Genomic DNA, 24632 nt, shown 5'->3' on the forward strand with positions numbered 1-24632 from the left:
CCTTGTTAAGGTTTACATCTGGTTTCCTAAGGACATCCAGGTAAAGGGGAAACAGCGTAGTCAAGTTTAGCATTTTGAACACAGACTTAGTAATCAATTTCTTTTATTTTTTTTAAGTTTATACTCAAGGAGAAAATATATCACACTAATAAATTCCCAAATATCCTATATAATTTAGTAACAAACAAAAATATATGCATAAAAAGAAAATATAAGCATAGATACAAGCACATGCACACACACACTCTCCCTACAGCAATTCCTACTTTACTGATTCAGTGTATGTTCCCAAGCACACTGAAATCAGCAGCCCTTAACAGTGTGATTAACCTGGATTTCAGAGGTGTATGACCATGCTTTGTTTTCCTGAAAAAAAGACACAAACTATAGACAGTATGTATTCCACTGTCCTCTACCCTATGAAAAGGTCTCCCTATAGTTCTGCTTTATTAGTTGCAAAGTGTGTAGACAGGGGTTTTCTAACCTAGACTGACTCTCTTAACTGGCTTCTGTTTCTATTTTGTATACACCTGCATGAAAGAAATGAAAGAATATCATGTTTTCATAACTAAGCTTGCACCTTCCGATGATCCACACTTGTCTTCCACGTGGTTCTCTGGTTACAGCTCCAGTTATAGTGTGCTTCCAGTTAATCAGCCCTTGAACTCCTTTAAGTAAACTGTTTTAAATCTAGAAAGTAACTCTACAAAGTTGGTACAGCTGTTAATCCACTGTCTTTGTGAAAGGACATGTTATGGAAAGAAAAGCAAACTCCAAATGAATCTATTTCCAAAATGCATATCCTGCACAGGCATTGAGACCAATGACTATGGGAGTACAACACCCAGGGTGGTAAATTCTTTCTTTTCTTAATATTCACATAGTTATCCATCAAAGACAATTTACTTGGTTGTGTGCAGGAGATGTGAACACCACTTTTCAAGATATTTTTTCCTATGTCAGTCTTTTTAAATAAGCAACCTATATTGTATAGTTCTTGGGTGTGTTTGTGTGATATGACCTTGTCAAGTAGGGAGTGGAGTGCCTTGTATAGAATAAACTTTATATTCTTTAACAATATGTGATGATGAAGCATAATCTGTTATTTGCCTGTGGTGACTCATGACAATTACTGTATTAAACTTTGATAACAGCATTTTTCTCTCCCCTCTGTCTCATCTTTCCCTGCACTACCCCCAGGCTTCAGCAGTCTTTACCAGCCTTCTGGTAATATTCTATTTTGTACAGTGCCAGTAATACTGTCTATCATCTCAGGCCACTGCTTCCTGGAATCATTAATACTGTACTTTGGAAATTATTTGGGACAGAAGGCTCCACAATTGTACTTACTGGTTCAGCCTGGTTCCCTGAAAAATGGTTTAGTGCATTTTCAAAAGGAGAATTTTGCAGATAGGAGCCCAAATGGATTTTCAACTAGGCTTCAACCTTTTTGAAACCTATGGATGTTGAATAGTCTTTTACTAGTTGCCATGCCAACCAATACCAGAGGAACACATTGCTGTGTGTTCATCCGCTAGAAAGCTTCACCAGATGTCTTCAACAAATTGCCATGAAAAGACTTGGGTCTGTCAGTCTTGTTAGGAGATAAAAATCAGACTGAAATGTCCCTGCCTCCACTTCCGATAAAACCAGCCCATAAAATATGTAGACCTGCACTGCTCTCACAGTAAACCATCAAAATCTCTCACCCCCACCCTAACTCCCCCTCACTTCCTGTAGCAGGATTTTTTAAATATTTATGTTCTTATTTCTACATGAAGCACAAGGCCATTATGCTTTGCAGCTGACATCGTCTGGCAGAGCAAAGCTAGAAGCATCTGGTTGGCAGTGGAGAAAGAGAACAAGTTGATAAATTATTGATTTACATAAATCAACACCCTTTAAGTATTGGTCTTTTGAAGGAGAAAAAAAAAAGCTTTTGTTATTTCAACTAGAAAAGTGTTAAGATGATAAACACTGTATCAGCTGCTTTGTGATTTTCTGTCCCTACATCAGACACCAAATGTATCTATGCAATATGCTGTTATTCTGTGGAGAGGCAGTATGGAAACACAAAAATGTTTTCCTAGTGATCTAATGTTTCAGCTTTAATTTTTTTTTTTTTTTTTAACATCATGGATGTGCAAGAAGTAACTATATTCAAACACTGCAAAGTAACTACAGAAAATTACATTTAGGAATTAATAATGTTCCAGAGATGAGTGCCCTGCAGCACAACCTGAAGAAACAAAACTATGTCTCCAGCAGGAGCTGTGGGTACACAGCACCTCGAGAGAACTGTTCATTGCTTTTACACTATATATATATATACCTTTTCACAAACTGTAGAGCACTGGGCACTCAAGATGCTGAGTGAAGTGCAACAAAGCATGATTTGTAAATAATCTACAGTAAATTTCTGGAGGAAAAAAACCAAAGTAATGTATCACAAAATACTTCATTCTGTTATTTCAATGCTTGTTACATTGTCCTCATAGGATACTATAGAGTACCTTCATTAGCAGGTATTCTATGGTTTAATATATATAAATACATAGTTCTTATGTGTTACAATTTTTACATTGAAAATAAAAATGTATTTTCAGGTAATTAAATTAGCTTTTAAAAGTAAACTAATACTCAATTCCTATTTTATGTATTTGTTTTTCCCTGAGTGTTACTCTTTCATACCTGTCTGATATGCATATATTTCATGGCACTAACATTTTAGTATTCTGTATTGCATTATTTATATATACTCAACACAAATATCAATCATTCACCAAATGTCAGTCCATCATCCAATTACATTTTTCCACAAAAATGATGCTTAGAAATGCTAGTGTAGCCCAAAGCATCAAAGTACAGTCTTATGTGCAAAGTTGTCCTTTTGGAAATGCACTAAGTTTTCAAAATGTCCAGGGAACGAGGCTGAACCAGCAAATACAATTGTGGAACCTTCTGTCTCATCTGGGTGTTCACAGAAAAGGACTGATATGAAAACTCTGTCTTGGCTGTTAATGAAGTATGGAAGCTGCCAAGTGAAACGATTCCTTCTACCTCAATTCTTACGTCACTGCTTCTTGTGGGAGGAGGACAGAGTCTTACTATTGTCCTTCTAACATGGAATAATTCAAGTTGCAAAGGATGTTGGGAGGTCTCCAATCCAACCTTCTACTGAGAACACCATCACTGAGGAGGTCGGACCATGTGGCTCAGGGCTTTCTCAAGCCTGGCCGTCAAAACCTCTGAGGATGCAGACCACACAGCCTCTCTGGGCAGCCTTCTCCACTCTGGACTCTTCCCATGAGGAAGAAGGTTTCCCTTTCTCTCCAGTCTGAATTTGTCTTATTTTAGTCTATGCCCACTGTCTCTCGTGCTACCGTCAGGCTAAGAAGAGCCTGGCTCCGTCTTCACAACTTGTAGGTCATAGGCAGGAGAAGGCTGCTCTGAGGTGCCCCCAAAGCCTTCCTTTCTCCAGTCAGAAGCAGTCCCATCACTCAGGGTCCCCTTACCTGCCAGGCTGAGGAGCAAATGTTCCCTTACCTCCTCCTGACTGTGGAAAAAGTGGTTAAGTGGGATAGATCCCAGGATAGACCCATGCTTCTCAACCTGTTAACAATTTCCAGGTAGAGTACAACCCATTAAGCACTACCCCCTGCATTTAATCCAGCATTTGCTCACCTAGCTCTTCACCCATAAAATTTTACCTAACATAATTTGTTGGCTCTTTGTTGGCTAAATTTAAATATTCTGCATTCTATCTTCCACAAACTGCAGGTTTAAGCAGTTACCGATTTAGCAATTTAAGAAATCCTTGAAAATTCTTTGTTCCGAAAGAAAAACCCAAACCCACCAAAAAACTTAGTCACAGCACAAGACTTGCATCTCCTAAATGACTGCATATCTAGAAGTAAAATTCAGAGAAATCAAACCCAAAAACTCTGCCCCAACAGGCTTACTGCAGAAAATGGAAACATTTCAGAAGCAGCACAAGTACCACTTTGATACTGGTAACTATTTTATGTGAAACATATTCATATACTCTCAACACATCTCAGTCACAAACCCCCACAGTAAGCACATGAAGGAGTCCAAATATTATCATGAGAAGAAATTAAAGGACATGACTTCCATAACTCTATGGTTCTGCTTCTGAAAAAGGGCCATCAATAAACTGGTCTTTCACAACTGTTGAAGAAGAACAAAAAAATCTTTTGGAAAGTTCCACCCTTGGAGCTTGCTTTTTAAAGCTTACAGCTGTGGAGACTGTGTTGAGATATATTATGGTCCTACCTACTGCAGCACATATAAAGTATCTAAGTATAAATAGAAGTTTCCTATACTGTACTAATGCATATATGTGTGCTAGTGTATTTTCTGTGTTAAGTGGTTTAGTCATCATGTTATGTTTATATTAATTTGCCAACCAATATATTTCTACTGGCAGGCTTAATGAAGTATATTAATACTTTAACTTTCTTGTGACTCCCCTCCCCACCACTGCAGTTAAAAATTTTTTGTTAACAATAGAGATCTGTGCCACAATTTAGAGACACTGTCTTGACACTCCTGCACAGATCTGTGACACTGTAATGAGAAATGTCTGTATCTGCAAGCTATATGGTGCACTGCTGCAACCATGTACTGAACCACTGTGGAGAGGATAAAGTACAGAATACAGTTTAACCACTCCCTTTAAGCAGTATTAACATAAGAGTAGGATGTTAACATGAACCTGTGATTCCTCTCCAGCATTATCTGTGACCTGAAATTCTTTGTTTTTTTTTAAAATAAAGCTTGATAATTTCATAATGAAAACACAGCACAGAGCAGCACGAAGGAAAGAAATTATTAAAGAAAAAACAACCAAAGTTAACCAAAAAGGGAAGTATGACTTAATACAGGTAAATGGATTTTAAGAAGTTGTGTAAACATAACCTTAATCAAATGCAGATTAACCACCAGAGGGAAGAGAGCTGTAGCCTCTCTTCCCCCATATTAGTGCCACCAGTGACTACAAACACTATTTCACATGTAGACTATGCCTTCATCTGATTGTACTAACATAGAGCAATATAAGTTCACAAAAAAAAATAAAGTTGAGTAATAAGTAAAATTCCTGTATCTTGAATCTCAACAACATGCATGAGCCCCAGACAGATTTCTGTTCTTCATGTTTAAAGAAATCAGTTAAAAATTTTCTAGTTTTGTAAAGACATACAGATATGATACCTATCATCTGTACTATGCTCTGATCATTAGCTAGAGAAGGTTGTAAACAACTCCTAAGTAAATTTTATGGGGTGTTTTATTGTAAGATACTGTAGATTCACTACAGAAGTGATGATATTTTCAGTGCTGTAGCTATTGACATGAATCAAAGTTAACGTTCAAATAAAAAATAATATTTTAAGCCATCTCCCTCTGCACAAGTGTTTTTTATCAAACTCATGTTTAAACTATGATACCACTTGGTACAAGAAAATTCACAAATACAATTACAAGCACCACATGAAAGACCCGAGTCTTAAGAAAAGATTTGAAATCTAGGCAAGGTGGTCTTTAAAGAATATAAAGGATATGAAGGCATGAGTAACCTCTGCTGAGGAATAAGGAAAAAAGCCATCAGGAAGACACTCATGCGAACAAGAAAGGTGCTAATATGTTGACCTGCCATTGCCTCAGAGTGGTCTTTCTGCTTCTACAACTCAAGATGTGGAAGCAGAGTATCAGAAACAAATCACAGTAAATGACCAACTCTTCCAGTCCTCATGGAAGATGTCTGTAAGTTTACATCTTATACATGCTTATGTTAACGCCCTCCCAGTCACAGAGTTCATTAGGGTGCCCAAGGTGTTTGTTTGATGAATGTCTATTTACAGCTGGAGACCAGCCTTTGCTTGCCTTCACTTGATCTTTCAACAGTGTGAGGCAGTTGCTGTTGCTTGAGCATGTGTGTTTGTGATACCTCCAGTTCGATCTTCAAACACCTGCCAACCCTTTAGCTGTGAAGACCTCTGATTGCTAGAGCACTTTACTTACTTTCTAGCCTCATTTCTTTTCAAATGTGACCATGACACAAATATCCTTGAATAGTTTGGGGGTCAATCACTTGCAGCTAGAGAAAGATCAGTTGGATGGACAGGATGACAACTTCTTCATACAAGCAGAAGACTGGAGGGGACCCCTAGAGTCAGCCTTTAAGGAATCAAAGGACTTTTCCAGTCTCAGAAATAAAAAGTGAAGAGCCCTCGAACATGGCAATCAACCAATGACAGCATTTCTCAAGAAAAGTCTCTTAAAATCATGACAGGCACACCATCTTCTACATCAGACACTTAAAGATAATGCATGACCTGTGACACGTCTTCTAGAAATAAGGCAGGGAAAGCTTTTGGTTTCTTATGGCATACTGGTTTATACATAGACATATTTGAAGAAGAGCATGTTTTTCCATTTGTCAGAGTTTTGATGTGTCCTTCAAGAGCTTCATTAAACCAAATTGCAATTGTACTGGCTATTAGATATTTCAATAAAACAAGAAGCTATACGATTAGAATTAGTATCTGGAGACATCTGTGGGAAGTTGCGTCACAAAGGCTGAGTTCCTTTGGGTTCAGAAACATACAAATCTGTTCCATTTGTATTTGGTGTTATCCAAGATCATGATGAGTTGCTGCTGCTGCTTTCTCATATTTTGTATACTGGATAACCTGACACAGAAAACACAGAAATCTTTCTGTGCCAAAGAGCCATTCTTCTGTTAGAGCATTTTACGTAAAGAAAGGGCCACCCAGAGAAATTACTTTCAGGGGCAACAGCCTCCTACTGCAGATCAGGTGCAGAGGAGCTGTGCAGTGTTTTGCAGGGCCACAGAAAGGCCCAGGACTGGCCAGGAGGACAAAGCAGAAACCTGCTCCACAAGTTTGCACAAGTAGGATGTGAGGGGGCCAAGGTTTCTGGGAGAGGGGGGCTTGAAGAGCTGCTCTTCTTCAACAGTGTGCAACTCTCACATTTCCTCTCTGAAATGTATCAGATGTATCATGCTACTGCTGAGGCTCCTTTTGCTTCAGAAATAAGCTCTCATGGAAGATATATTTGGTATTTCTTCTTAAACAATTATACTGTTCTTTGCTAGTTGATCGTGTAAATTTAACTTTCTCAAGAGGCAAACTCATTGAAAGCATGCATGCATAAGCGTGAGACTTGATTCATGGCTATAGTGCGTTTCCATATTAAGAATATGTTCTGAGTTTGTGTGGCGTGGGTTTTTTTGGTAGCAGGGCAGGGGCCGCAGGGGTGGCTCCTGTGAGAAGCTGCTGGAAGCTCCCCCAGCTCCAAGTCGGACCCGACTCCGGCCCAGGCCGAGCCCATCAGGGACGGTGGTAGCGCCTCTGGGAGAACAGAGTTAAGAAGGGGAACTGGTAGTCAGTAGGGGATTGGAATGTGAGAGGAACACCTCTGCAGATATCGAGGTCAGTGGAGGAGGAGGAGGAGGTGTGCTAGAGGAGGGGATTCCTTGTTTTGTTTTGAGTTGTAGTAAATTAAATTGATTTTGTTTCTTCCCCAAGGTGAGCCTGTCTTTTGCCTGTGACCATAAGTGGTAAGCGATCCCTCCCTGTCCTTATCTCAACCCACAAGCCTGCCTTTATATTTCTCTTCATCCCACTGTGGCTGAGGGGTGGGGAGAAGTGAGTGAGTGGCTGCGTGGTACTTTGTTACCAGCTGGGCTTAAACCTCAACAGAATAATTCTATATTTTTAAACATAAGTATGAATACCACTAAATGTTGTACAGAGTCTTTTAATTTCTTCAAGAAGCTACAGTGTAAACTTAAAGTGAAAATTGTTCCAATCAGAGTAGTTAACTATCTTATAGAAGGAGTCATGCATGCAAAAAATAAATCCCTAAACGTACACAGAAGATTCTGATCCCAAATCTTGCAGCAAGAGAGCGCAGAGCATATGGCTAAGCAGACATCTAAGCCATACCAAATGCTGTAGTGCGTACCTGTCCACCTGTCCACCTGAAAGCCCTCACAAAGAGTGCAAATGCTCTTGCCTGCTTTTATTCTAGCTTGCATATGGAACTGCAGTACCTTACTTTAAAGTGCAGAGTTAGTGGGGGGAGATTGTTCCCTTTGAAATGCCTCCTGACCTGCTGAAGGACCCTGTGCACCAGGACAGTACCTCTTGGGCCAATGTCCCTACTTTCCTGCTGGGCACTCTGGGCTCAACCATGTTTATTTGCATCACCAGGTGCACCCAGAGAAGAAACCTTCTTGTGCCAGGCTCCGAGCATACCGTTGGCATCTAATAGTACCTGCTGACTCTTTATACTGAACTAGGTGAATATCTAATGTGGATTAGACCACTCCCTGAAGGCATTTCAACTCCACATGCATTTGAGGAAAACTACCCAATTCATGAAGTAACAGGTACTAGGGAGGTAGCATTGCATCCTTTCAAAGAAAACTCCAAGCCCTAATCCTTGTTTCCCACAAAGAAAGAAGAATCTTGTACAAAAACTAACCAATATTATTTTCTTTCCAGAAAAATAATATGGCATAAAAATGAATTATATATATAAAAAACGTGACTTAATTTCTGCCAAAGATGGCTGTGATCTGGCAACCTTTGACAGTATCCTGGATACAGGGGTTTTCCTTGTTTGTTTCTAAAAAGACCTTAGCTGCTTATGCTTCACATGCACGATAAGGTAAATCTTAACTTGCATTTTCCTGATCATACTGAAGACGTTATAAAACATGACAATAGTTTGTATTTTCAGTCCAAGGAACCATCTAAGCCTAGCATTTGCCTAGGGGTACCTAGGAAAGAATGTAAGAGTGCAAATAAACATGATATTTTGCCTAAGCATCTTTCAAACACAAGTGGCTTCTGGATAGGATCAGGTGTTACAACCTTTCCACAGCTTTGTCTTCCATTGCTTGTCCATCACCCGTCCTACATTCCTCTGAAACTACAGACTTTTAACATCCATTAACAGCTGTAAGCAAGAAGTCCCAATCCACTGCATGAAAAAAACTAATACTTTGTTCTGAGCCTACCTTCTGTTAAACTAATTGGATGCCCTTTACATTTTACACTGAAGACTGTTAGTAATCCCTATCCAGACTTTCCATTTGTCTCCTCATTCTGTGGATGAAAATTCCTGTTAAATTTAATTTTTTTCATTTGTTTTACAGGAATTTGTTGGGCTTTATAGCACTGACACAGCTTTCTAAGTAAAAAATAAAGCATCTCTCCAGTAGGTACAGAAAGAAACAGCGTAAGTAGGTTGTCGTACACAGATGCTTGTCTAAAATTTGGAAGTACTGAAATTCTAACTTTGACAGATGCGAGCCTGAGGATAAGAGACAGAGTGTTCTTGTAAAGAGAAAAGACATCGATGCAAAGCTCCAGATGTGGCAGTCATCATTGTTTTTAATTTTCAAGGTTTCTGTAAAGGGAAGGTCAAACATTAGTTTTCAGCTTTTTTTGAAGCACATCATACAGCAACTTTTGCATCACTGGTGATAATTTGCTTGTCCACACTTACATCCCTGTCTGTATAAAAAACTTGTTTAGATGATTATCCATATCTTGACAATAAACACCTCCCCCCCATATTTTCTATTAACATATTAAAAACTATTTAAATGTGAAGTTCCTTCTAGATTTAGACACCTTGAAGATGATGTGCCTGCAAGTCTTGAAGTCAGTACCAGTAAGATCTACTATGTTCATGTAGAGACTTGTTATATATCTTTAAGTGAATTGAATTAGTGTGTGCAGTAGCTTGCTTAAGAACTCAAACAGTAAAACAAGTTTATGAAAAGATATGCTATAGTTATTTTTTTAATACCTTTAATGTTTAGCAGTTTCACTGCTGCTCCGTGATGCTGTATCACCACAGAGCAACACGAAGTCACTTGACTCAAAGCCCTTACACTCTCTCCCTGTAATCTCGAGTCTGATCTGTAGACACTGAGAAATCCTAAAACTTCCTGGAATCAGTATAAAAGCCTCTCCAAGGCCACTGTGATTAAGATTTAATCGGTCAGATTTTCTCCTTTGCCACCTTAGTGACATCCTTTTGGGTTCTCTTTCTATCTGTTCAATTTTACCATTTTTCACAAGAAAGAGATAGGCCATCTGTAAACAATCCACAGGGAGAACTGTGCGGCCCTGGGACAGACTACTTTCCTTCACAAATATTTCTAAGCTAAAGCCCAATTCTGCACTTACTGAGCATGGTAACTGATCTCTAAATACTATACAAAGTTCATTATCAAATACAGGCTTGGGACTGCTTTCTGTTCCCGGGCCTGCTACAGTGGTCTCACATGGCTATTTCTCTCATTCACCCTCAGGGCAGGTTTCCCCAACAGGTGGATCAATAAACTTGCCTACACAAAGCAGTCTTGGCACATACAGTATTTATTTCTTTAAAAATTTGCTTGGTAGGGTAGGCTCAAGAGATACATATCTTCTTGTCTCCAAGAAGGCCTCAGAGGATGGTAGCCCATATAGCTGTACCCTAGCACACTTGACTGTAACACAAATAATATAATGCAGGACACTCATACTGTGACTGAGGACCATTTTCAACTTCCAGATAAATTTACACCAAAAAGGAATTAAACATTTTAAATAGCTGATGTTCAGAAGTATATTGGTATTTCTGCCTCAAGTGTGGACTAGACCACAACCTCCATGCACAGTTGTGATTCTCTTTCATGGCTAAAGAAAAACACTGTTCTCACAGCAATGGATGCTTTCTGTGCAATCACTACACTGTCTCTAAGCATAATTCATACCCCTGAATGAAAAAAACTAATTGTAAAATGCAAAAGCAGAGAACAGAGTATTGGGTCTTCCTGTTAGATATGAATTCTATGTGACTATTTTGGGGTTTTGTAACATGGATGCAAGATTCTTTCTGCAAATTTATCTTCAAGGTACTTTTATAGTTAAATACATATGATTTGTTGATATTATTTCCTCTTTATTAGTCACAATTATCAGTTGTTTCCATGGACTGTGACTGCAGTTTGAGGGGTGTTTAAGTTTAGTTTAAGTTAAATTTATTTAAGTTAAATTCAATGGTAACTTTATTTAAAAGTTCAGGAGGGGGTTACAGTCTAATTTTTCTTATTAGTACAATGGTAAATGATAATTTAAATAGTACAAATTGGGAACTGCATCACGTGTTTAAATGGGTTAAGAGAGAAAAATATTTACAGATTTTAATTTATAGTCATCTTCCAGAGCTGATATGAAAAAAAAAAAAAAGTCAAGTGGAATTCTTGCTTCACAATCATCAAACAATGCCTTTCAAGAAAACAAAAACTAGCAAGACTTTGAAATAAATCCTTCCCCCCCAACAGCTGCAGATGATGCATCGTAACAGGTTTTTTCCCAGTCACAGTATTCTACGAAGCTACCAGGGTAAGACTTACTAGGAGTTTCACTGTGAAGCATTAAGAGCTCAGTAAATACTGAAATTTTGGAAGAGATTTATCTCCTGCTGTATACGAGTATTTTGGCAGATGGTCACTAAAAGATTTCTTCACTGTCAAGTATCACAATTATTTCTGTTATGAGTGCTTTGTTAAAATAACATTAATGTTAAAATAGCAATCAAAATTTGGTGGCTGACTGGCAGGTGGCCACATTAAAGTAGTAAACTGAAAAGCTTTATTCTATGCTGTTGGCAGACACTAAGCCTCATTTCTCTGACTTTGATTCAGGACTGAGGAGCAGGTACTCTTTTCACATATTCAGCAGAAAGTTAGCATAGTTGCAAAAACAGCTTTAGTCTATTCAGCAAACTTGAAGGCATATTTAGCAAATAAGATTCTATAATTCTTCTTCCATACCACTTGCACATTAACCACATGCAAACAGTTCTAGTTTCCTCTCTGCAATGCAGCTCCAGCTAGAGTTTACTTCAGAAAAGCAACTGCCCCCCCCCCCCCCCCCCCCCCCCATGAAATACAGTACTCAGGAAGGTGAAGCAGCTTCAGTGGTTAAAACTGGGGTTGTATCCAGACTACTTACTTTGGTGCAGAGGCAGACTGAGATGCCTAGGTGTAAGAAAATAACTTGTATGTCTCATTCTCCAGTGGAAATCTAGAACAAAGAACCTAAAAATCCAGTAGGAGCATAAGTTACCTAACAACAGTACTTTCTTCTTTAAAAGAGAAAAAAGAGAATCTCAAATGCAGTGAGTCACATTTGGCTTTCAAAGGTACATTCCCTGAATCTGTTTCCTTGAATCACACTGCAATACTTTTTTTTTTTTTTTCCTAAACCTTGCAACACCTGGATTAGAGATGCCCATGATGGCACTCAGTCTCCCTGAGTTTTGGTAAGGGGCAATTATCTCTGTTCATTTGGATGGGAAACATGTTCCCACTAAGCTTTCTAGATCAATCAGAACAACGACAGTACCTCCTGTTTGTCAAGCTTGCGTGTCCTCACTAAGAAGGAGGTTAGTGCCTTTCTGTAAAACACGGTTACAACTGTTTAAATAGGAGGCTGAAAGAGCACAGAAAGAGAGACCTTCCGATGCAATACCTGTTCCTATTGCATTTACTACAATGTAAATTCATTTCACTTAAAAAATAAATGAAATGACTACATAAAATTCAACAGATCTACAGAGTTTCAGTGGTTTAAATGGGAAGAATTTGGCTTTGGAGAGCAGGCATTGCACCTTCTTTTACTGAAGGCCTGAGAAATGTGTTACAAGAAGAAAAGACTACCTGAAGAACAGGGATGAGGAAAAAAAAAATAATTCATGAGTAGTTCCAGCAGCTGACAGTATAACAGATCGCTGGGGATGTCAAAATGCATGCAACAGGAAAATATTTCCTGGAGGCACACTGTCAAGAAAAAATGAAGGTAGACAATAAGACAAAGTGAAAAATTAAACCACAAGAGCGTTGAATTAGATAAGCTTAAACACATCTACATGTCACCCTCAAAGTAGGCAAAGATATTAAGGAATAACATGGATTGATCAAAAGCATTGCATGGAATGCCTTACTGCAAAAAGTGCAACACAGATTTATGCAAAAGCATTAGCAAGCATCTTTTCCTGTACACTAAAATCCCATTTAAGCCATAGGTCAAAGTTTTAGGATTTACTCGATATTCATCAGGTGAATCGGAGTGAATCAGAATGAATTTTCTCCTGAGAGGAGAGGTTAAGCCAGAGCATTTTCTTATTTCAGTCTGCAACAAACTGAAGATCACTTAGCTCCGCCTGCCTCAAAGAGACCACCTCTCACAGCCAGGCTGAGGGTCGTGATAGTTCAGAGCAGCACAGAGAGTCACTGCCCCTGTGAACTGTGTCACAACAATGTCACTGCAGCACCAGTGCAATCTGGGAGGAATGAGGAAGGCCACTGGGAGCCCCTCCTTCCCAGACCTCCTGTTTTAGCTCCCTGTTAATGGCCAGGTAGCAGCCAGTGTGACTTGAGTGTATTTGCCTGATTATACAAACCTCTCACCCCACTGCTGACATTGCCCTTGCTCTCCTTTCTTTAGGGTCAGAAGGTATATGCTCCTACTTCACAAATATGCACAAAGACATTAAAGTATGCACTTAACCTCAGCTGAGTAGAGATAGAGGGAGACTAACTGCAGCAGCTGGGCAGAAAAAGGAAAGATTTTTGAGCATCACTGCTTGTGCAGGGGGAGAGTTTGTTGGATGAAACTGCCACATTTCTCCAGGAGTTCTAGCTTTTGAGCCCTCACTCCATGTAGCAAAGTGATGAAGTACCAATTAACACCAAACTCCCAAGTCTTTGATCTGCTTGAAATTAGTTACCAAAATGCCTGATTGCAACTGAAGAATATTGTCTCCTTTGCTCCAGAACCCTCAAATGGAAAACACCTAATGTGAGGCTTATGCACAAATCAACAAGTTTGAGGGCAGTGATCAGGCCACTGTGAGGCTGAAATTATAGCTGACTTCTCCTGTGTTGTTTTGTGGGTACTGTGGTGGTGTTCATCAGACAATAAAGCTTGCAAATGTAATCAGTTCAGTGAGGGAGGTTTGCTAGAGCACATTGGTATATCTTCATTCAAAGTTTATGCAGTTTGGCATCTTACTCCAGCCCCAGATTTCATAAAATAACTTTAACAATATTATTTTAATACTGTTTTAGTACTATTTAATGCTATCTTAATAAAATAGGACATTATGAATGACAGTTTCAAGATCCGTGAATGTAATGTTTGTACTTTATAATGGTAAATGGTTTGTCCCAAAGTCTTTGGGGGATCTGGATATAAACACAGAACTTTAGAATTTTCATTATTTTTTTGTTTCCACTGCAACAAAAGAAAAAGAATTAATTTTGAATAGTAATGTCATGGCAATAAGTTCCTAAATTGTTTTTCACTTTATGTTAATTGTAAAGATGCAAATTCAAATAAAACAAACTTTTAAAGAGAGCTTAGACTTTATTGCCATCATTTCTCTAAAACTGAATTATTTAACTTTTACTTAAGTTAAAGTAATGTTTAATGTATTGATCTAATTGATATATTAAAGCCGAACATCACATTAAGACCAATTTCATGGCTGTTATAGAAACTCAGCCTATGTTATTTTTGGTATTAAAGACAATTATTTACTCAAAAGTTACCGTCTAATGCAAATTCTTTCTTTGTAAAAGTGGTATGATAAGGTCACTTTTGTAATTTTAGCATAATTAAAACATGAGACTCTCCATTCCTCTGGCTTAAATTAAAATAATGTTTTCCACAAATAAAGTATGGCTTACTCTTACGAAGTGATAATGTTATAAGGAAGGCCCCACAGAGAAAGTACATCAAGGATTAATGATAGAATTAAGAAGTATTGCAAATTTAGTCCTTAGCACAATGCTTTTTGTTTAGAAGCATTAAGCTGTACCATTTTAAGAAAAATTACTATTTCATATGAGTCAGGCTGCTTAAAAATGAAATGGTATTGTTTACTTAGAAGAACTGGAAACAGACAGATAAAGTGTGCAAGCTACAAAGAGTGTTTTTCACTGTTGAAGAGTTCTGGACCAGGTTAAAAGGAATTGTAAGAGTGTGTGAAACCACAAACATTTTTAGGAATATAGAGATGAAGACTGCAGAGGAAAAGACCTCCTTATACAGCCAACATATAAAACCCTCACTATTTCCATTGTTTCATTTGAATATACCATTTCTTTATCTGAATATACTTCAAGATGAAACTGCAGATTAGGCTATTCTAACAACAAAGTCAAAGTTAATTAGTCTTAACTAACAGCCAAGTTGTAAACTACTTGAGGTCAACTCCACCCTCAGGAAAATAAGCATTAGTGAGACATTTTAAAGCACTGTCTGTTTTTATAAGCAGTGCAGAGAAAGGCTAAGCCAATAAAACATGATCATTCCATTCTATATTTTAATATTAGCTTCTAAAGTACAGAACACTCCCGTGTGCTTTGATGACAGAGCCTTGCACCAAACTAATAACAATATGTGAGTAAAGGAAATTAATTTGCTTTAATTTTGGTCACTGAATGTAACAAACAAACAACGGTGAAACTTCTGTCAAATGGACTGTGATGAGAGGTTCATGCACGGCTTGGACAACAAAGAGACCCCAGAGATTGCTGTGAGGCTTCCTCTTTTTACCGTGAAGATAAATCATTAGGATCTCAGTTGATTCTGGATTTTGGGAAGAAAAAAAAAAAAGGAAGAAAAAAATATCTTTGGACGTTATTTGGAAATGCTAGGCGTGAGCAGCTGTTGTTAATTATGACTTCATTTTCTCCTCCAGACTTCTTTGGTTGCATGCCATAACTGCATGGGGCATGGGGGTTTATGGCTTGAAAATAGCCTTGTCATTCGGTGAAGTCTAACAGAGCAAAGGGGGCTTGATAAATGATAAAAATGTTCCTTGGAAAGCTCCTTAGATCAGATTAGTTCTCAGTTGTTTGTTTTTAGAATCCCAATAGTCTTGAACAATTAAAAGGTAAATACATGAGGCCACACAATTCATGAACCATATAGAAAATATTTAACAGCTATTGAGTTACTCTTGAAAGTAACTCTTCCGCCCTTTATTTACATGGTCTTCTTATATGCTCTGCTTAGAATGTTAAATAGAGTTAATCACATAATTAAACTCCAATTTAACTTGTATGCCTCATACACTGAACATCAGACAAATACTTAAGTACCTTGATGAACTGGGGTCTTAGGGTGTGACTCTAAAATGTACTATGCAGTCTGGCCCTGAGCCAGCAGAGCTAACTCGCAGAACTTTAAGTCTGTGGAAGACAAATAATATGTTCTTCAGCAAACTGTGGGATTTCCCCCCTCCTCCCACTCACCTCCTTCTCTTTACTGGATCATTAGAAGAGACTTCAACATTTTACAGAGCTGAATCTTCAAAACAGTAATGAAAAATCTCACACATTAGTTTCTGCATGGAGTTAAGTTGGTGGTTCAAACAAAGGGAGGTGGTCCAGATAATCTAGTACTGTTAAAAATCCTATGGGGGGTAGGGTTATGGGATTAAGAGGGTGATGATTTGGTTTATGGCTATTTTCACTACATACTTTACATTGATGTGTTTTGGAATAAAATAAGATTTACTGTAATAAAAGCTTCTTAACATTCAATTTATTTGTTCCATTTCCATGAGTCCCACTGTTCTGTTTATTCTTTCTATTGTCCTTTTCCTTTTCCAGAGAAAGTGATTACCCTTTAAATGGCATTATTGAAATTAAGAACAGTGAGACATTTTGACCTAGATCTCAGTTTATAGAAGAATGATGCTGCACAGACTATGGTTAGGAAATGCATTAGGAAAATCCTTCTAATTTGCTGCTGTAAAGTGCAGCAGCAACAGGACACTTTTAGCTGGTGTTCAATGTAATTGTGAGAATGATGGGACTCAAACTGTCCTCCATGTGAAATTTATCCTTCATCCAATCAGCAGAAACAACTAATGCACTGGAAGGTGTATTATATCCCATCTACTTCCCAATAAAGTCAGTGGTGTCCAATCAGACACCTATTGTTAGTAGAGAATCTGAAATTGATACAATCACCACATTGATCTACAGTTGTGTCTGTCATTTGCTTCTCATCACGTACTCCTCCCCTTCCACCACACAGCTGGTTTGGAGCAGAAGCCCACAGCACTGAGTTTCAGAACACTCTAATGATCAGATTTGTTAGTGAGATTGGGCTAAATAACTCCAGTTTACTCAGCCCAGATCCAAACAGGGGCTACTGGTAATGTTGCATGGAAGGGTGGAGGTACAGTGCTGCACAGCTCCCCCAGATAACCAAGGAAACACTCACCAGCTCTAAGCTATCCCACCCAGCCTGGAAGAACAGAAGATCAGGTTGATTGTTTCATTTCACAGACAATTGTCTCCCTAACCTGCTGGAGAATCTCCTATTGATGGACTGCAAGTAAGTCATCTGGACTGGGAGAGAAAGGAAGGCAAAAGAAAAAAAAGAAACCCTTGAAATATCCTCCTTCTGCTTATGAACTCATTAGGATGCATAGATAAGGGACAGGATGTCTTTTGTTCAGTCCCATTACAAAGCCAGCTACATCACCTACCGGTCAGGTTCACTCTCATTACTAGGCAGGCTGGCAATGGGCTGAGGAACACATATGACAATTTGCGATTTCTGCCACTAGAAACAAGCCATAAATTAATTCCTTATGATATTAATTTGAAAGTTTACAGGCAAGGATCATTACACAGGTAATCTTTAAACACTGGATTAATCTCAATCTAGAATAAAGTGTTAATCTGAAAAAAGCTGCTTAAAGTTTAAGATTATTTTAGGATTTACACCTGCTAGTGATAACTATCACCATAATTTTCTTTCCTTCAACATAAAAACCATTAACCAGAAGCACTTCTTTTTGTAAGCATAGTCTTTAAAAAGCTTTTCTTGTGAGAGGCTAATAACACCAGTTTATTTACTGAATGCACAAATGTCAGGCAGAGTTGGCTGTTACACGAATACACAATTAAGTGATGCTATCTCCGTTATCATCACATAATCTGAGTTAAAATCAGATTATCATTATCGGTACCTGGATGCATGCCCCCCAAAGAAACTCCATTTACTGCAATATTAACAATTCAGTAGGAACCACTATATCCATTAGAGATAAATTTGTCCTGCTATAACAACCAAATGGGTCTACCTAGCTCTCCCTGAAGATGTTAATGTTTAATATGTTAATGATAATGTTTAACTTGATCATTAACTGCTGTGGTTCCACAGGCTTGGAGCAGGTACCAAACACCTGTAGTTTAGAAATACTGCAGTGATTTATTTCTATTTTCATCATGTTCCTTTTAGCAAACCAGTAAGGAAAATAAAAAAAAAAAAAAAAAAAAGGGAAAGGAAATCAAAGCAAAAGTGATGAAAGGTACAGATAGAAGGACAATCAAAAACCTCATTCCACTTAAAATCTATGACTCTTTGCACTATACAATTAGAAATAACACAGGAAAATTTAAAATTGGTAGAAATTAACATTCAGAAACCCCAAATTTTCTAGTCTCATTTAGGCTCAGATACCGATTATTAAGTATATGAACAACCACTGCTGCTTATTTAGATCATGTTAAATGAATGTCTTTTACTTCATTCAAACATGTATGTTTTAGGTTCAGGGTCTTGACAGAGTTTGAAGGAACCAAAACCATGAGTTCTTCATTCCTTCGCTCTATCCCAGCTCTTGTAGTGCATCTTAAAGAGGCTTTTGTTTTCAGCTAATATTCTCCTTCCTGGATGGAAAGGAATGATTCAGAATAAATCCTACTAAAAAAGCTGATGGTTGGATAATGTGTTAAAAAAACCTAAAACAACAAAAACCAAGCAGTGAAAAAAGAAAGGAAGAAAGGGAGGAAGAAAGGGAGAGAAAGAAAAGAAAAAAAGAAAGAAAAGAAAGAAGAAAAGTGAAACACTATTAACCTGGAGATGAGAGAAGCACTGCCTCTTTTTCCATACACAATCTGATTCTGTCAAGGCAGCAGCCAGATTAGTGAAGATGGGAAAGTGAATTTAAATCAGATAGAAAAATCAGGGTAACAATTTTTCCCCCTTTTCTGGAGTATGGCACTGACTATTAAATATTTCAGAAATATGTTATTTGCCTTCTTATTGATTCACACATCATTTTGTCCCTGCATAATTTATAACAAAAAGGAAAAAGACTGTAGCTATTTTGCTAAAACTGTGTTGTCCAAGTGAGTACCACAGGTACAAAATGTTTCCTTTTTTTCCTCCTGTTGTTTCAACGCTACCTAATGACTGAAAACTGAATACCAAGGACAATCATGAGCACTTAGGGCCCAATTCATAAAAAATGCTGCAAGCCATTTATGCATAAACGTTGCTACTTTCATATGGAAACAAGCTACATAAAGAATTCCCCTTTGTGATTCACCAGCCCTCTTTATGTTAACGTATTTTTCCTCAGTGGTGTACATGAACAGTGCACAATTCCAGAGAGGGGACAAGGGCAAAAGCAAAAGCATGATTAGTGTTTAGAAAAACCTTAACAAGCTTGATGTTCCTCAATCTTATTTCTCCCTCTCTAGTGAACTAGAGCAAGTCTGACTCTTCTTGTAGATAATTGTCATTTCTGGAAGACTATGTGCTTGTTTTATACTCGTGAATTTTTATCAGTATCAAATTTGATGGCAGATAATCTGTCCAAATATTCTTAAAAACAATGCTAAAAGGAGAATATCTGAACATTTATCACTTGACAATGCATTTGTAATCTGATTTGTTGAAGTATTGTATCATGACAATTCAAGATGTGTTTATTTGAGATATTGGTTGGCTGCCTAAAATGGTGTTAGATATAGATAGATCAAGGTATTAGAGTTTTACAATGTTTGCTAGAGGCACACCCCCACTGCAGAAATGGCAGCTTAACAGATAGCAGAAAACCCACACAGGAGCTTAACCTAAAGCCACAGAATCCATGCGACATCAAGTTTCATTAATTTCCTGCTTACATTTTTTTTCCATTCTCAAGATGATATTGCTATAGGTTGCACAAAGCATCTCTAGAAAGAAAGGGGTGCATCAACACAGCTTTTTGTCTGGTCATTTAATGAATTACACTCTTTTAGGAAACAAAGGCGCATGCTGTTGCCCAAAATGAATACTCATGGAAGTTCATAATTTCCTATCGGCTATGGCTCAGTGAAGCCTTGCATGTCCAAACTATATTGTAGAGAAAATAACAAAGGCAGTGAAAATCATTAGGCACATCCTCAGCTAGGACATGCCTTTAAAGAAGGTTTATGAAAAGATGTTTTTGGGCAGAGTGCTGTTTCAAAAGGGGATATTAATTAGTTTTGTGCTTTGTTTCTCCAGGGCACAGTGAGTGTCTACACAAGCATCTCATCAAAGAAAAACCCAGCAATTTTATCTCCTAATGGGGAAAACTAACAGAATCCAGAATTTTGGTTAGTGAGATGAATCAAAAGGCGAAGCCAGAGTAACTAGAACACACTTGTATATATGTATATGTTCGTATTTCAATTTTATATATATATCTACCTATATATTAGTTCTGGTAGTAGCAAGTCATAGCTCAGGAGGTTAGAGCAAGGCAAGCTGGAAGTCAGCAGTGCAAGCTTCTTCATACTGGACAAGAGACATAGCTCTTGTACAGCATTGAGATATAGAGGTAGCACACCCTCATAATCACAGCAAATATGTCCTAATTCTAATGCCATTGCACTTAAACATTGCTCATGCCTTTTGAGCCATTTCAAACAAAATGCATAAACAGAGCTGGGAACCTGTCTGGAACCAAGTTTCTCCCTTTCATTCTGAAATGCATAAACAATTAGACTTTGTAATTTGGCATCCATTTTGGTTTTTTTGTTACAGTGACCAATACACTCTTCAGTGGAGTGTGTGGAGTCCATAGTGTCTATGTGGGAGAAAGTAATTCACCCACAGCACAGCCAACAGTTCACTAACTTAAATTTTTTTCATATGTTTTTAGGCAGAGGCAACAATTTAATATGTCCTTCCTTTCTTAATCATTTTTCATGCTATGTATTTTTAATCTGGTATTTACTTGCTTAAAATTTATGCTTTGATAACAGCATGTCACCAGCACACTGGTCTTCTGGAGTACCACACTGTGACTGTAACTGTTCTGTAGTCCACAATGCTAATGGAGTCAATGGACAGAGAGACTTAGTAAGAAGAAGACTGGCAAAGTTTGATATTTGCTTTCTATTCAAAGAATTTTCATTTTTTATTGCCCTAAGAGCAATTCACTTGTAAACTGAAGCAGAATATAGGTTGCATTTACACAGGAACAATGTAGACCCAGAAGATCCCATGTTTATGTTAGCTAGCTCTTCTGTTCACTAAAATTATTTTAACCACCTGCAAGGCAATATTTAGATATTTAGAGTAGCCCAACCTATATCTTGCCTGGGAGAGCGCCAGCTGGCCAAGGCCAACAGTGAATTGGGAACCTCTCTAAGAGTTTGGAAACACAGATGTTTGCATTCCAGCTCCTGGGATATCCTTAGATATGTTTTATCTTACTAGTACACATATGGTCTTAAGGTCTAATTGAGCAAATGCCACCAGCTCTACCAAAGCTGCTGCTAGAAAGTTATCCTTGTTATATACTACTACCTATCCCTATAGTATTGGAGAATACTATCAAAAGAAACTGCCTATTCTTAAACACAAGAGACAAGTAGGTATAGGCATTGCTTTACTTATAGAATTGGCAACCTCTTTAGCATATGTTCATTTATTTTTAAATTTCTATAAAGCAAACTGTTGGAATTGATTTTCTGATGTATGTCTTCAGAAATTTTCCTATGCTTTAATATGAATAGATACAAGCATTTTAAAGTTCAAAAAACATGTGTTTGTTTGTATACAGAGCTTACAGATAAACTTGTTAGAAGCAGAACCCCACTCCAGTCAGAGAGAACCAATACTTAACATCCCTGAAAATGCCTAATTCTTCCTATTTACACAAGTTATGCTCTGCTGAGGACTAGAACCTGTTTCCCCTCACGCCAACTGCAAACACGTTTGATTTTAATTAAGTAGCACCAAGTCTTAACATACCAGTATTTTTTTTCTATATACACACACTTATGAACAGATGCCCATGAAGCAGACAGGCACAGTTGATATATTTTAATTTGTTGTTTATTCATCATTTCCCTCAATTACATTTCAGATGTCATGAATAACCTAGAAGATGAACATACGTCTTACAAAATAAGACAAGAAAACTGAAGAAATGGAGAGGAAATCTTAGCTATGTCTGCTTTGATTCGACATCACACTGATCTTTTTTAAAGTCACATATCAAATTCTCTAGTGATAGGGAAAGCTAATAGCTTAAAAGATTGTTGTTTGTGTGTGTGTGTGTAAAAGAGCATTTATATAATTTAAATTTCACTGTACATTAATACAGATTTCAGTTCAAAATTAGATTACTTAAGCTTCATATTCTTTTTGGAAAATGCCTTTTATATAAAAGTTTAGATGTAGCTGTGATTATTTTTCCACCAGAGATTACTCACACCCAGCAGCTTCAGTGTGTGGGAAGTTTCTCTCATAAGAAATTTGGGTTCTAGCAATAGGATCTCCCCCCATTTGCAGTGAATTAAAAACTTTGCAGATTTATCAGTGAGAGGTCACAGGACAGTGGGTGATGGCAAGATGGAGAGACCCCTACTGAGATTGGGGGTGTGGGGAACAGGTCCCATTTTTTCCCCAAAGAAAGAGAGCACTGCTTCAGAAAACGAGAAAAAAACTTGCGTTGTTTTTGCCACCCACCATTTGATTTTATTTCCTGCAATTATTAATAAACTTCTACTCTACTGTTTTTATGTAATGCTGTGCACGTGTGTGTGTTTGTGTGATAATGACTACACAATCTCAGTTTGTGCTTTAAACATAGCTTTGTTTTGTTTTCACAAGAATCACTTTTGTGCTTGGTGACTAATGGTGAAGAATAACAATGTTATTCTTCAAGATTTCTTAAGATCTTTTTGCCCAGCAAAGGAAACATCTCAGTCCTTGGCATTCATATTTTAAAGTCTGATCACAGATGTTTATCAACAAGTCATTTGGCAAGAAAAACAAACAATTTACTATCTTTATCATTTGTAGATTATTTATAACATTGCCTGGACTTTAAAAAGTCAATTAGAGATATGCAAGTTTCAAAACCAAATTTAATGTCTTCAGTATACCTACTTAAAATAAACAAAGGATGCTAATGATCTCTTTCTGTGGAAAAAGAAAAACACACACTTCTCCCCAGCTCCAGCTCTGCCACAGAAGAAAGGCATTCACATTAGTCAAAAGCCTGACACAACCCATAGAAACTGAGATTCTTGAAAAACATTCTTCAGAGATTTCATTTGATGCTTCACTGTTAAGGCTGCTCAGCCCGATTTACTGGCATAAACCCTGCCTTGGTTTCTCTTAAGGGAACCATTTAGCACAAAGTTCTTCCTCTCATGCAGATCTCCAACAGTACTGTCACGTTCTGATTGATGAACAATAAAAGCAACAACCCTCAAATTAACATGGCAATATTTAAGAAACAAAGTGTCTCATAACCCTCTAATTTGTTTTTCTCCAGTGCTCGAGACAATGCTGCAGACCAAACAGCAAAAAAGCTGGGGACCTGCTTACCTCCTTGGTCATATAAAGGAGTGTGACTGCCGCTCAGGGCGAAAGTCAGGGACCGCACGGGGAAGTACCCTTGAGCACTGCATGCCCTGCACAGCATGTGGGGCCACCTCTTGCTCCGTGCCCCAAGTACTGCACATAGCTTCTCAGCAGAGTGTGGAAAGAGCTGCGCTGCACAAGCTGGGGTACAAGGTGGGACAGAGGCTGGGGTGCTGCACTGCACATCCCTGAGATGTAACCCTAAGGGTCAGGAAGCGTGGGGTGGGAGCAAGCTGAGGCTCACGTTGCGTGTGCTGTTCTGGGGAGGTCTGCACACTGTGCTGGAAAACAGTTTTCTGGCTAATTACTTAATAATAATGAATTGGATTCACAGAACTAGGAATTAATTCTGCTATCTTCCAGTTGCATCAATAATTATTATACCATATATATTGTAAGATTTTACCTTACCTTTGAGGACTGTTCAGCAAAACCTGGGAACATGGCTTCAAAAGAGTAGTTTCCTCTTACAGGAATAGATACTGGAGAGCAGAAACTTTGCTGCTGCTGGGTTTCCTCCCCAGGTGGAGTACATGATGTTAGCCACGTGCCAGGCAGCTAACCAGAATGCCTTACCATTAGAAACTACCCTTCTTTTCAAGTATTTGTTAAGCAATAGGAATGTCATTAAGCAATGGAGACTTTCTCTTGCCACCAGCCTGCCTAGAAAGAGATCGTCCTTCTAGTGCTCCCAAAATACTTGATGTAAGGGAACAGTGAGAGAGAAAGACACTTACAGGCTTTCTGCATTTGCTTTCAGGCAGTCCTGGAGTCAGTCGTGCAGCCTAGTGAAACAGTATGTGGCTGTGGAGTTTTCACTAATTAACATATTTTCTTTTACAAGCACAAATT

This window comes from Haliaeetus albicilla, chromosome Z (assembly GCF_947461875.1).
Source record: "Haliaeetus albicilla chromosome Z, bHalAlb1.1, whole genome shotgun sequence".
Taxonomy (NCBI): domain Eukaryota; kingdom Metazoa; phylum Chordata; class Aves; order Accipitriformes; family Accipitridae; genus Haliaeetus; species Haliaeetus albicilla.